Source organism: Ursus maritimus, unplaced genomic scaffold (assembly GCF_017311325.1).
Source record: "Ursus maritimus isolate PB19 unplaced genomic scaffold, ASM1731132v1 scaffold_14, whole genome shotgun sequence".
Classification (NCBI taxonomy): domain Eukaryota; kingdom Metazoa; phylum Chordata; class Mammalia; order Carnivora; family Ursidae; genus Ursus; species Ursus maritimus.
This window is the reverse complement of record NW_024423786.1, coordinates 55,501,945-55,515,084: the sequence shown is the minus strand read 5'-3', so window position 1 is coordinate 55,515,084 and position 13,140 is coordinate 55,501,945. Positions and strand designations below refer to the sequence as shown.

Here is a 13,140-nt window from a genome sequence, read left to right as displayed (position 1 = left end):
TGGAGCGCGCCCTCCCCCGACCTGATTGGACGGCGCTCCGGGCCCTGCGCTCTGATTGGACGGCACTCCGGGCCCCTGCGCCTCATTGGCTCATCTTCCGGGCACCGCCCCCGGAGCCGGGGCTTGCGGTTAACCACCGACTGGGCTTCTGCGCCTCGGCACCGCCCCTGCAGCCCCTGATTGGACAATCCTCCCAGACCCTGCCCCTGCGTCCTGAGTGACAAGCCGTTCGGACACACGTGGCCTACTGGCTTGCGCTTGGCTCAGAATCCTCTCCTAGCGGTCGGCCCCCGGCCGCTTGCGTCTTCCTCCTGGACCGTGAAATCCTGACTCAGTTTACCCGTGGAGCGCCCCTTGTTGGGAGCTTGGAGCGGAGGGGACAGACCGAAGGGGTTAGTGAACCCTAGGGTCAAGGGTTGGACTAGGGGCAAGGTCAGAGCCTAGATGGGCCTTTTGTTTAAGAACAAAGATCCTCAACAGTGACGTCACTGCGAGCTGGGCCGGGTCGGTGGGTTTTGACCTGTGACCTTTCACAGCGAGAGGCCCCGACCTCTCTCCCCGTCCGCACCTCTGGGGCTTGAGGTCAGCAAACCGCGCCCTCCCCACCCCAGAGAAGTGGGAACCCAGCTCTCCAGCCTGGCACAGGATCCCACTCAGCACAGCCACAGTGTGAAATGTTAGAATTCCCAGATGTGCATTTTCCTCTTCACAGTCAAGAGCGCAAGACTATAAAACAAGTAAAAGCATGTACTGGGGGTCTTGGGCATTGCACTCTGGGAGACAGAGTCAAAACCCAAAGTGTGCTCCAAATTGCTAGCGAGGAGCGCAGGCTTATAAAGGCGAAAAATACAAGGTTACATAAGTTGTTTTGAAAGAATTATGATTGGTGCTGGCAGAGTTTGAACTGACTATCTAATACCTGATTGGCTCTTCGGCTAACAGGCATTACATTATCTCTATTTCAGTCCCCAGTAGGAAGATGTGTTCCAGGAGCTGGTCCAGTGGCAGTCGACAAAAGTCAAAAGTTCATGGTGTTCTGAACATTGAAACAGGAGATGTGCATAGGTCCTGCTTCCTCAGTGTCCTTCCGACTTTTTTTTTAGTGACTCCTTTAGGGATGCCTTCTTCATATTAAATCTTCACACCCTACAAGGAAATGTTTTCAGATCCATTTCTGAGTGTATCTCTAGACAATTTTGCAATATAAAAGGCTGTGATATCTTGAAAGCAATTGAATTCTTATTTTAACCTATTTAAAAGCCATAAAACCTGAAACACATTTATGTTGGACCTGAAACTCTTTAACACACCAACAGCAGCATTTAATAGGACTGCTCATTTCAAAAATATCCCCCAGTTTTGGATAGAGAAGTACAAACTCCGGTATCCTTGACCATTTTACTTACAAACGTAATTATAAAAATTCATTTTTCTGTTTTGCAAAAAGGTGTTATTCACTTTCAGAAAAATGAGTGTTCTGGGGCATTCAAAACAGAATCCATTTGAGTACATTTGAATATGTAATTGGCTTTATTTAATGATTCATGACTCAGACAACATCCCATCTTAGCAGATGGACAGGAGCTCCCAGGAGCTATAAAATAGGCTTTTATAGGCAGAAGGGGACGGGAAAAAGAAGTTTCTAGCAACAAATGGATTGTTTCAGGCAAGGTTACCTTCCTTCGGGGAAAAGGGGGTCTACCCGGCAGGTTATCTCACTGGTGCTGACCAGGCAATTACTGAGTGACTCGGAGAGGCCAAAACTGCAATTAGATTAGGTGTTAAGTCTCAGTGTGCTGATGTGGAACTTGGAACCAGTGACTCCATTCGGGGCCTGTTGTTTCTTTTTTAACAAGAGGAACATATTTGAGAATGATTTCCTGTGTAGAAAAGTGACTTCCAATTAAAAATAAATCACATTTGAATTATAAACTATTTAAACATTTTTTTCTTGTCCACGTTAATAATGAGTGTCACATATTAAAAAAAAAAAAAAATCAGCCTGATTTAGAAACCTAAGGCTTGCTGGGAGCATGTCCTTCAGCAATTGGGTTTCTTGTCCATCTGGTCAGTGTTTATGCAAAAACAGGTTCACCCACCTGTTTTGTTTTCTTTGTTATAAAAAAGTAACACCGTGTACACATTGCAATACACTTTGCTTTTCCGGTTCAATTAAAAAATAAATCCTACGGCTTCTCATCTCAATTGGTGACTTTTGTGATCTTCCTAAAGGGGTGTAAACCGATAGAAACTTAGGAACCAGTTTTTAAATATACGCTGGGCTGATTTCCAAACTCAGGCTACTTGAATATTGCTCTCTGTTGGGAAATATAATTGAAAACAAAACCTCCCGCCAACCCAGAAAAAACCCTCACGAAGCTAGGAGAGAATGAAAACAGTTTTATTTCTGAATCAGCACTAGACCAGAATGTGACCTGAGTCCCAGACAGTCCTCTTAAGCGATTGCAAAACAGAAAGAAATCTCTTCCACCTGCTCAGACAAGCAAAGGCGAATCATGACATACATGGTCTCAAGCTGAGCCGCCACCAGTCTTCACGTGACAGAAACCAACAGCCTTTGGGGCGCCTGGGTGGCACAGCGGTTAAGCATCTGCCTTCAGCTCAGGGCGTGATCCAGGCGTTATGGGATCGAGCCCCACATCAGGCTCCTCCTCTGTTAGCCTGCTTCTTCCTCTCCCACTCCCCCTGCTTGTGTTCCCTCTCTCGCTGGCTGTCTCTATCTCTGTCAAATAAATAAAAATTAAAAAATCTTAAAAACAAAAAAAACAAAAAAAAACCCAACAGCCTTGTCCTGGGATCGCGATCGCGCCTCCTCGAGCCACCTGGGAACTGGGTGACCCTCTGTATTAGTTAATCGGCTTTATGCAAAGAAAAGAAACAAACTTCTCTTATCTTTATGACTGGTAGTTTTGCAACTGAGTCAGAGGCCCCCACTGCAGGTTAGGCTCCCACCCTCCCCACAAAGTGGAGGAACCCCCCCCTTGATGATTGCATTTCAAAGTGTTAGCTCCCAGCAAAGACTCCTGGTGGGAAAGCAGGCAAGTGCCCTCCTTAGCTTTTACAGAGGTTTACTTACATCTCAAAGAACAGAGAAAGGGTTTATAAACACAAGTCTCTAAAGAAAACGCTAAAAAAAAAAAAGAAAGAAAGAAAGAAAAGGAGAAATCTGTTTCCTTATTTTTAAAAGGGAGAATGAAAGCTCTTCCTCTAAGTGTGATCGGCCCTTATAAACAAAGTAAATGTCAAGGCCTCCGGAAAAGGCCTGAGAACCTTCTCCAAACTAAGTGTGAAATCAAAACTGGGCAAGCGTCTGCCTTCGGCTCAGGGCGTGATCCCGGCGTTCTGGGATCGAGCCCCACATCAGGCTCTTCCGCTGGGAGCCTGCTTCTTCCTCTGCCACTCCCCCTGCTTGTGTTCCCTCTCTCCTTGGCTGTTTCTCTGTCAAATAAATAAATAAAATCTTTAAAAAAAGGCTCCCAGCAGAGGAGCCTGATGTGGGGCTCGATCCCATAACGCCGGGATCACGCCCTGAGCCGAAGGCAGGCGCTTAACCGCTGTGCCACCCAGGCGCCCCGAGGCTGCGACTCTTAATCTCTGGGTCACGAGTTCGGGCCCCATGTTGGGCAAAGAACTTATTTAAAAAATAAAAAAGGAATCAGTCTCAGCTGTTCTTGAAATGTGGGTTTTACTACAGTTCAGGTGTGATGAGCCGGTGATGGGCACTGAGAAGTCGGCTTGTCTGTCCGTCTGTCTGTCTGAGGCACAGCTGACACAGAAGGTGGTTTACTGTCAGGTGTGGGACCTTGTCAGGTGTGGGACCTACGATTCAACAGCTGCATGGCCCCGAGAAACCGTCACCGCCCCAACCTGCTCACCACCCGTCACCACACAAACCTACCGTGAGAAGGTCACCTGTCACTCATGGCTCCCAGCCACACATGGCCACTCAGGGAAGCACCAGCAGCCGTGGGGAGGACATGGATAACCGGGAAATGGGGGCAAGAGCATTGATTGCGGTCCCATCAGGAAGAAGCAGGCGAGGCAGGGATGCAGGCCGAGGACGGGCTAGCCCGAATAACCACAGCTAGTCTGGGGGGGGGGGCTACCCCCACTCGCGCAGGCCTGGGCCTGGGGTGTTAGAGCAGGGGGACAGCGACCCAGGGTGCAAGCCACATAGAGGAGGGGGTGGGGGCAGGCTCTGGATCGGCTGGTTTGCATATAAAAGGTGAGCTGCGGGCAAGCTGTTTCCCGTGTGATTGACCCCTGAGGGGCCCAGATGTGCAATCCTCCGAATACGGAAAAGTAGGAGGCGTGAGCTCACCTTGCTGAGACGTGGAGCAGTGGCAATGGTTGCCCGGGGCTGGTGGGAAGGGGAACGGGTGCAGGGGCGGTGGAAACGTCCGGGGGCTCCTCAAGCCGTTAGACAAGAACGGACCTGTGCCCCAGGGATTCCAGGGGTAGGTATACACCCACAGGAGTCGGAAACGGGGTTGCAATCGATACTCGTAGGTCAGTGGTCCTTGCAGCGCGATTCACAAGCAGAGATGAATGAAGGGATGCGCACAGCGCAGCCACCACCCTCGGGAACGTCTCTCAACCGCGGACAGGAGCCCAGCCCCAACTCTGCGCCCACCAATAAAGTCCCCCAGCCTCCACCCCTCCCCAGGGACCGGTCACAGCTCCGGCTTCTCCCCCTGCAGCCTCGGATTCATTCCAACAAGCCAAGCTCATCCTCCCCGGGAACCAGGGCGGCGGCGCCATCACTGCGAAGCCCGCCTCCTGCAGCCCCTGCGGTCACTCTGTCCCTGACTGCGTCCCCCGCGTGGCGCGAGGGGCCTGTGGTGTCCTGCACCCCCAAACTGTGAGTCTGTGAGGAATAAATGGCTTCAGGTCATCTGCCCCGTGTCGGGTGCTGTGTGTTGGTTGTCCCCGTGACATTGGGGTGGGAGGCCCCTCGCTCACCAATGGGTCAGAGGGAGGCGATGAGAACAGATGGTGTCTCACGATGCCTGTGTATTCCTTTGGACCAGCCGATTCTGCACAACAATGGGTCCTGAGACCGCTATGGGTCACCACGTGCCCTCAGCCTAGGGAGAGTGGGGTCAATGCAGGACGGGACATCGAAAGTGGAAAACAGGGCCGCCTGGTGGCTCAGTCCCCTGAGCACGTTTGTCCCAAGCGATGTGCAGTGGTGACCCCAGCTCTCGAGAGATCCACTCTCGTTCAGGGGGCTCCCTGCCCCATGTGCGCCCCCGCTGCACCTGCTGACAGGGGAGGAAAGGTGGCTGCAGGGTCCCCAACCGGCTGTGAGGGGGGGGGCGCCGCCGGCCTGAACCCCTCCTATGCCCTGGGGTGAAAGTCCCCGGCGTGGGCTGTCTGCACGTGATGGTTCACTAGAAGGATCCATCATACTCGTGACTATCTGAGATCTTTCATAATGTGGCTTTTGGATCACGTTTACTCCCGATTTCTCTTCCAAACACTCATTTAGTCCAAGGAATGTTGTGGAAACGTTTACTTGTGGGAATGCTCCGAAAAAAAGTCTGAGTTAGCTTTACGGTGGAGCTGGCAAAGGCCGGCATGCGGGCCAAATCCGACCCACTGCCTACCTTGGTCCAAGTGGCCCTGGGACACAGCCAGGCCCTTCCTCTCGGGCTGTCCGTGGCTGATCTCAGGGTGCGGCAGCAGAGGCCCCAGAAAACACGCGGCAGCAAGCCAGAAGAAGCTGCCAGCTGGCCTCTGACGGGAAAAGTGTGTGTTCATTTCCTCCTGATTCATACTTTTCACAGACTTGCTCCTGAGATGCAGTACGTCTGGAACAAAAGCCCCGTCTCTCACATTTCTCTCCTACTCCTTTGCTTCTTGCCTAACTTCTGGTACTGACGTCTCCAACAGCAAAGGGCAGGACCCGCCCCATTGTGAAGCTTACCGTTTTCATGCCGCTGAACATCTGTTCTCCAAAAATACCCTGTTTAGAAGTTGGCTCCTTGACTTTTTTTTCCTAAGCAAACTCTGAGACCAATGGGCTCAAACTCATGACCCTGAGATCAAGAGTCACAGGCTCCATTGACCAAGCCAGCCGGGCACCCCTGGCGCCTTGATTTTAAGTTGTTCCCTCCCTCTAAGATAAAACGACAAAGAAAAAATATTTAAGGTCTTAGAAAAAAGATGCAACACTTAACAACAAAAAGACCAAAACGGGGGCATTTGGATGGCTCAGTCGGTTGAATGTCTAACTCTTGGTTTCCGCTTAGGTCACGATCTTGGGGCCTGGGATCCAGCTCCGTGTCGGGCTCCCCACTCAGTGGGGCATCTGCTTGAGATTCTCTCCCTCTGCCCCTCCCTCAGCTCATGGGCTTGCTCTCTCTCTTAAATAAATCTTCAAAAATTTTTTTAAATAAAATAAAAAGACCAAAACAAATGAAAAATGGGCAATAGATTTTAATAGATATTTCTCCTAAGAAGACATACGAATTGCTGATAAGCAGATGAAGAGATGCTCAACGTCATTATTCATTAGGAAAATGCAAAATTATAACAACACACTACTGTACACACACACTGGGATGGGTATTATCAAAACGACGGATGATAACAAGTGCTACCAGGACTCGGAGAAGTTGGAGCACTTTGTACACGGCTGGTGTGACTATATAAATGGTGCGACCCTTCGGGAAACAGTTCTGCGATCCACAGAAAGTCAGACATGGAGTTATGACATGATCCAGCAATTCCACTCCCAGATATATACCCACAAGAATTACAAGCCAGGACCCAGGAGAAATGAAAACATTCCCACACAAAAACGTGTTCATGCCTGTTCACAGTGGTACATTCACAACAGCCCAAAAGTCGAAACAACCCAAACGGCCATCAACTAATCCATAAATAAAGGTGTCCATCCATACACTGGAATGTTATTCAGCCATCAAAAGGGAGTGAAAATTAATAAAAGAAAGCCTTATTAAAATGGAGGCCAGCAGGGGGAGCCCTCCTCCCTGTCCTGGTCCTCAAGGCAGACCCGGGAGGAAGCCCAGCACCCTGCGAGTTCACACTACTTTAGCTGGGACTTCACTGCCCCAGCAACAGCCCAGCCAATGAGACTCAGCCAGTGAGAGACACTCACAGCTCAGCCAATGATACAGCCCAGCCAATGAGAGATGATCACAGCCCAGCCAATGAGAGACGGTCACAGCTCAGCCAATGAGAGACACTCACAGCCCAGCCAATGAGAAGCCATGACACGTGGAATCCCCAGTTTGTCAATGGATATTTTCTTTGCAACAGCCCTCCCCACGTCACCTTCTCTTCTATAAAAGAGCAGTCCTCCCTTCCTTCTCCAGACTTGCCTGTGGTTTTGTTGTGGCTTATGTGTCCCATATTACAATTCTCTGCTATTCCCAGATGAACCCATTTTTCCTGGAAAAATAACTGATGGGGTTCTTTTTAAAGATTTTTATTTATTTATTTATTTTGAGAGAGAGAGAAAGAGCAGTGGGGAGGGGCAGAGGGAGAGGCCAGGAGCAGACTAGCAGAGAGCCTGACATGTGGCTGGATCCCAGTACCCTGGGATCACCACCCCAGCAGGAGGCAGACACTTGACCAACTGAGCCACCCAGATGCCCCACTGACAGTTTTATTTTTAAGGTCAATGTTACTTGATTATCACGCATGCACCCAGAGCAGACCCCAGCCTCTCCAACCTGCTGAGCACACCGGTGCGTGTCCCCCAGAGCCCACTGTGCTCACTGCTTTCTCCCCGACCCTGAGCAGGAGGGTAAGTGTCATCCTGGGCTCAGAGCCCACTCCCCGCCTGTGCTCTGCAGGGTCTTTTGGGACCTGTATTCGGGGCTTGTCCTCTCTGACTACTCATTTGGCTTTTGTTCAAGCACCTGGATAGAACTGGGCTGTTCCTCTCGGATCTGTGCCTGTTGGAAATGTGCGGGCCTTTGGTCTGACTCCTGTTGAAACGGTGTTCTTCGACATATTTTCCTTTTTCTTCTAGAGAAAACCCTCTAAGAAATGGGATCTCAGTCATCAGAATGCTTTGCGGGCATCACCTCCTTCTTTCAGTTGTAAAAACTGCGCCCCCGCCTCATGTGCATGTCTAACTACGTGGACTGAACCAAAAGAGACCTACAACTTCAGTGGTCCTGCCGGGGAAACTTTCCATCTCCCCAAACCTGTTTTACTCAAAATTAAATGAGTAAGTTTTGGTTGCAAAACAACAACAAAAACGGAATGGATGCCCACTTTAACTGGTACCTGAGCTTCCGAACACTTTCAGAATTCTAACTTTGGCTCTTTGCAAAATACTGTTTCTAAAATAACTGTTGGGGGGGGCGCCTGGGTGGCTCAGTCGGTGAAGCATCTGCCTTCAGCTCGGGTCATGATCTCAGGGTCCTGGGATCGAGCCCCTCATTGGGCTCCCTGCTCAGTGGAGAGCCTGCTTCTCCATCTCCCTCTGCCTCTCTCCCCAGCTTGTGCTCTCTCTCTCAAATAAATAAATAAAATCTTAAAAAAAAAAAAAAGAAAAGAAGTTGCTGTGGCCAATGTCAAATTTAAAAATAAAATAAAATAATAAAATAAAATAAAACAAAACTGTGGCCAAAGATAAATAAATAACCGTGACCAACAAACCATCGAAAGGTGTCAAAATGGCTCCTGAGCCTCTTTCCCCTCCCCCACCTCTGTCACCAGACACGCTGGGGGGCAGCCACCTGCTGCTCAGGCCCCACTTCCAGTGCCCTCTTCCCTCTGTCCCATTCCCCCCTCCTGTGTACCCTGCCCTCATCCTAAATCCTTTCCCGGAGCATCCCTCTGCCTCTGAATCTTGCCCCGATCCTTCCTCTCCTGCACCTGTTAAAACGGGTCCCCATACAGTGAAGTCTTCTCAGGATCCCATCAAACCCCGTGTTTCTTATGTCCCTTGGACTAAGGCCAAATTCTGAGCCATAAAGCGTTTCCTAAAGTGATTGAGGCTCCCCATAGGTTTGATGAAGAATTTAACAGAGTCATTCAAACCTACAACCCCGGTTTCTCAGATGTGTATCAATTAGTCCACATGCTTATTGGCGGGAGTCAAGCCACACACGGGATGAAGCCGGCCCGACCGCAACTCCCTGAAAGGGACTTAAACGAGCAAACCCCTAACCTTTGGCAAATGTTAGAACACTTGCTGGAAATCTCCGAGAAATTAAAGCAGCTTCTCCTAAGCCGGCTGAACGCAACAGACCTCCAGCTCCCACAGAACCCGCTCTGAGACCACGACAATCAACTCCAAACTGTCCTCCAAGGGAACTCTGGTCCTGTAGACGCTGATCCAGCCGGCTAGCACTGAATCTAGGTTTATTGAGGGGCTAAACTGGGATCTTCTCCTTTAGTTCAGAGGACCACTGTGGGAAACTACGTCCACGGCAGACTGGTTCATCTGGTGACCCAGCGTGCTCCCACCACACATGGGACATCTAAACGAATGCTAAAACTCACTGTGCCTGGTCCTTTCAAATCTTGCACCCTTCCCTCCGGAGCCCCCCCACTCCCACCACGGAGACCTCGCAGGACATCCACAGCCCTGGCCCCCCCTCCTCTGACCCGCAGCAGACAAAACGACATACGCTTCAATACTGGAGAAGACTGATGGCTTCGATTCAGAACCACCGAGCTCTGGGAGAGCGACCTTCACAGCGCCCGCCCAGCAGAGGAAGATGGCAGCGGCACCCCGGCCACCTGGAGTCTCGTCCCCTGAAAAGTCACCTCCAGGTTCTCTCCAGGCTCACTGAAGGGCCCCCGTCAGGATCTGCCCCTGACCCTGGTGTGGCCACGCTCCACGGAAGGGGCTCCTGGATGCAGGTGACATGTCTAGACTCACAGCACAGCCTGCCCGCCCTGCACACTGCATGCGATGGGACAGTCAAGATTTCCTGGATGGCAGCCAATGACACCCGCGCCCCAGCCTTCCCGGGATGTCCGGCCCTGGCCTGGGTTCCCTTCCCTCACGGTTGTGTCTTCCCTCCTCCACAGAGACACACAGCCCTTGTTGCATGTACAAAACCCTTGCGGGGGGGGGGGGACCCCTTCTTGGGATTCTGGCCTTTCGGGAACAGGCTCATCGGTACTCGTGACAAACTCAAGGGGTGAGCTGCTGTCACCCCAAATGGCACAGGTGGTAAACACTTGGGAAAGGATTATCTTACAAGCGAGGCTGATCCTGAAGAAATTGGGGTGACCCACACGGGAGGGCAGGGTGCGCAGACCCCCGTGGAGCTGAGCTCATGAGGAGCGTGCTGCGGGGGTCTTCCTCCCAAGATCACTGTGTGCACTGGACGGGGTCCCCTGACATTCCCTCGTTCAAGTCCTGACCCCAGCGTGGATTTATTTGCAGATGGGCAGCTCTGACACCTGCCAGGAAACTGAACGTGTCATTCTGCCATCAGCCGGGGGCTCGGCCAGCCGCACCCAGAGCTGTCCGTGTCCCCCAGGGGCCGAGCACACTGGGGGCCTGGAGGCAACGCTCCACCCAGGGAGACGTGGCACGAGTGGGCAGGAGGTCTGAGCAAGACCCTCCATGTCCAGGCAGCAGCGGCCCTTCCACCTGCTGTAAGGCCCAGAGACGGGAGGGGAAGTGGAGCCCAGCCCTGGCCACCTGCCCAACTCCAGGCCTGGGAAAGAGGAGCCTCCAACTTTGGGGAGAAGGCAGGCCCTTGTGAGGAAGGTGGGATTGATTTTCCACTCCCCTGTGACCACCTCCGGAGAAACCAGCAACCCTCCATCTTAAGGCACAAGGCGCTGGCAGGCAGGGCTGGGGGCAGGCGGGGAGGGAGGGCCAAGCAGCCCCAGGCCTCCCCTAGCCCTCGAGGCCGCCACACTCAGGGCCTGCCCGGCGCGTGGAGGGGCCGCAACATCCCTGTTTTGCAGATTAGCTCGGAGACATCTGGCTGCTGACTAGGCCAGGGTGGCCAATGAACTCATGAATGGGGTTCCGGGATGGTCCCCAGCCCCCAGAAAACTCCCTCCCCATCTCAGACACCAGCCAGCGGGGCACCAGGGCCTTCGTCCAGCCAGCCTCTGGCATGACCATGAAGCATCCCCCACCACGTGATGGGACGGTGCCCACACGCCCACACCACCCAGACCAGGGACCTGCTGGGGGCACCAGTCTGGGGACGTCAGCAGCTGGATCGCCACTGCGCTGGACAGTGACAATGCCGGAATGCTCCCCCTCATCCCATGGCCCCTCTGGGGAGTGTGCTTTCTGGAGTCCCGTCTGAGCCATTAACACTGATCTACGGCCATCTATCAGACACCAACCTCAGATCCTTCCCCATCCCAGGGAAGTAGGTTTAACGTGAAAGCCACTTAACCTTGAGAATGGAGCACAGCCTTGTTAATAAGGCACCACTGCTGAGCAGCGATGAGGTCATGGGGGTGTCAACCGAGCACGGGTGAGCTCATTAAATTTTCATAATAAGCCAGTGCAATTAGTCGGCTGGGGCCACCAAGACAGAACACCATAGACAGAGCGGCTTAAACAGCAGACACTTGCCCTCATGGCTCTGGAGGCCTGGGGTCCCAGCTGAAGGTGTGGGTGGGGCTGGTTTTCTGGAGGCCCCCCCTGGCTTGCGGACAGCCCCTCCCGTGCCTCTGTGCACCCCGGCCCCGGGAGTCAAGGTGTACCCTAATCTCTTTTACTTCTAAGGACACTGGTCGGATTGGATGCCCCCTTACCGTAATCACTCGTTAAAGACCCTTTCTCCAAGTAAGGCCACACTCCGAGGTCCTGGGGGTCAGGGTTTCCACATATAACCTGTGGGGGACACAAGTCAGCCCATAAGCCCTGCAAAGGGGAGACTATGATTTTGACTCGAGGATGAGAAGGTGGCCTAGCCCAGCCGGGAGGCGTAAATCCAGGTCCATCCAGACACCGGGCACGGCTTCGCCTCCTGCGGCAGCTCCAGGTGCCACTGGGGTGGGAGACTGGCACACAGACTTTCCCCATCTGAGAAATGGGTACTGTCTCAGTCCTAGGAAGTCCAAGGTCAAGGCTCTGGTGGACTCGGTGTCTGGGGAGGGCCCACTTCCTAGTCCCAGATGCCCATCGCCGTGCGGTGGAAGGTGTGAGGGAGCTCTCTGGGATGGCTTCCGGGGTGTTAATCCCTTTCCTGGGGGCCCCACCCTCATGACACCCTCGCCCTGGGGGTCCGGTTTCAACACAGGGATGGGGGGGGGGACACAAACCTTCAGACCACAGCAGATACTAAGCGTGGATATGAAAGGATCAACGCGATGAGTTTACAGTTGCACAAACACTGCACGAAAGGGCCAAGGAGGAGAAAAATTTCACCCGACTGCGTGCTGGATACTACCCAGCACAGCCCCTCGGCGAGAATCCACGCGGGTGCACGCGGTGCTGGATTCATAAGAAATATGCATTGTAGGGGCACCTGGGGGGCTCAGTCGGCCTTCAGCTCAGGTCATAATCTCGGGGTCCTGGGATCGAGCCCCGCATTGGGCTCCCTGCTCAGCGGGGAGTCAGCTTCTCCCACACCCTTTCCGTCTGCTGCTCCCCCTGCTTGTTCTCTCTCTCTCTCTCTCAAATAAATAAATAAAATCTTTAAAACTGCTGGGAGCCTGCTTCCTCTCCCATTCCCCGCTTGTGTTCCCTCTCTCGCTGGCTGTCTCTCTGTCAAATAAATAAAAATAAAATCTTAAAAATAAAAATCTTTAAAAAAATAAATTCCCTACCCTAAACAGTTTTCTCTTCCCTTCATTCCTAAAAACAAACAAAAACCAGAAGGAAATATGCATTTTCGGGGTGCCTGGCTGGCTCAGTTGATAAGAGCACAGGACTCTTGATCTCAGGGTCCTGAGTTTGAGCCCCACGTCAGGTGTAGAGATGACTTAAAATAAATAAATTTTATATATATATATATATACACCCATATACATTTTATTATTCAGGTCACCAAAATACATATTCCTCACATGTATGTGGTCTCGTCCGTGGCTTGTGGCCCACAGCTGCTAAAACTCTTGGCATTTCCGGGAAGGTTGGTTATGCTGCCTTGTTATGCTAAGGAGGTGACTTTTGGAAAGCCCTTAGGTGACCTAAGGAGGGGG

The 13,140-nt window shown here is 52.2% G+C and overlaps 1 long non-coding RNA gene across 2 annotated transcripts in view; it reads right to left on the bottom strand.

The window, feature by feature from the left end:
* LOC121102579 overlaps positions 1-13,140 on the bottom strand; it is a 14,883-nt gene continuing 1,743 nt past the window's right edge. Inside the window, exons 3-5 of one of the 2 annotated variants that reach the window (XR_005834670.1) lie at positions 12,259-12,329; positions 11,749-11,827; positions 1-1,146 (exon numbers count right to left, since the gene is read on the bottom strand). This is a non-coding gene — a long non-coding RNA (uncharacterized LOC121102579). Of the gene's footprint in view, positions 1,147-2,702; positions 2,744-11,748; positions 11,828-12,258; positions 12,330-13,140 lie in introns of those variants that run through there. The other variant, XR_005834671.1, reaches the window with a different exon arrangement.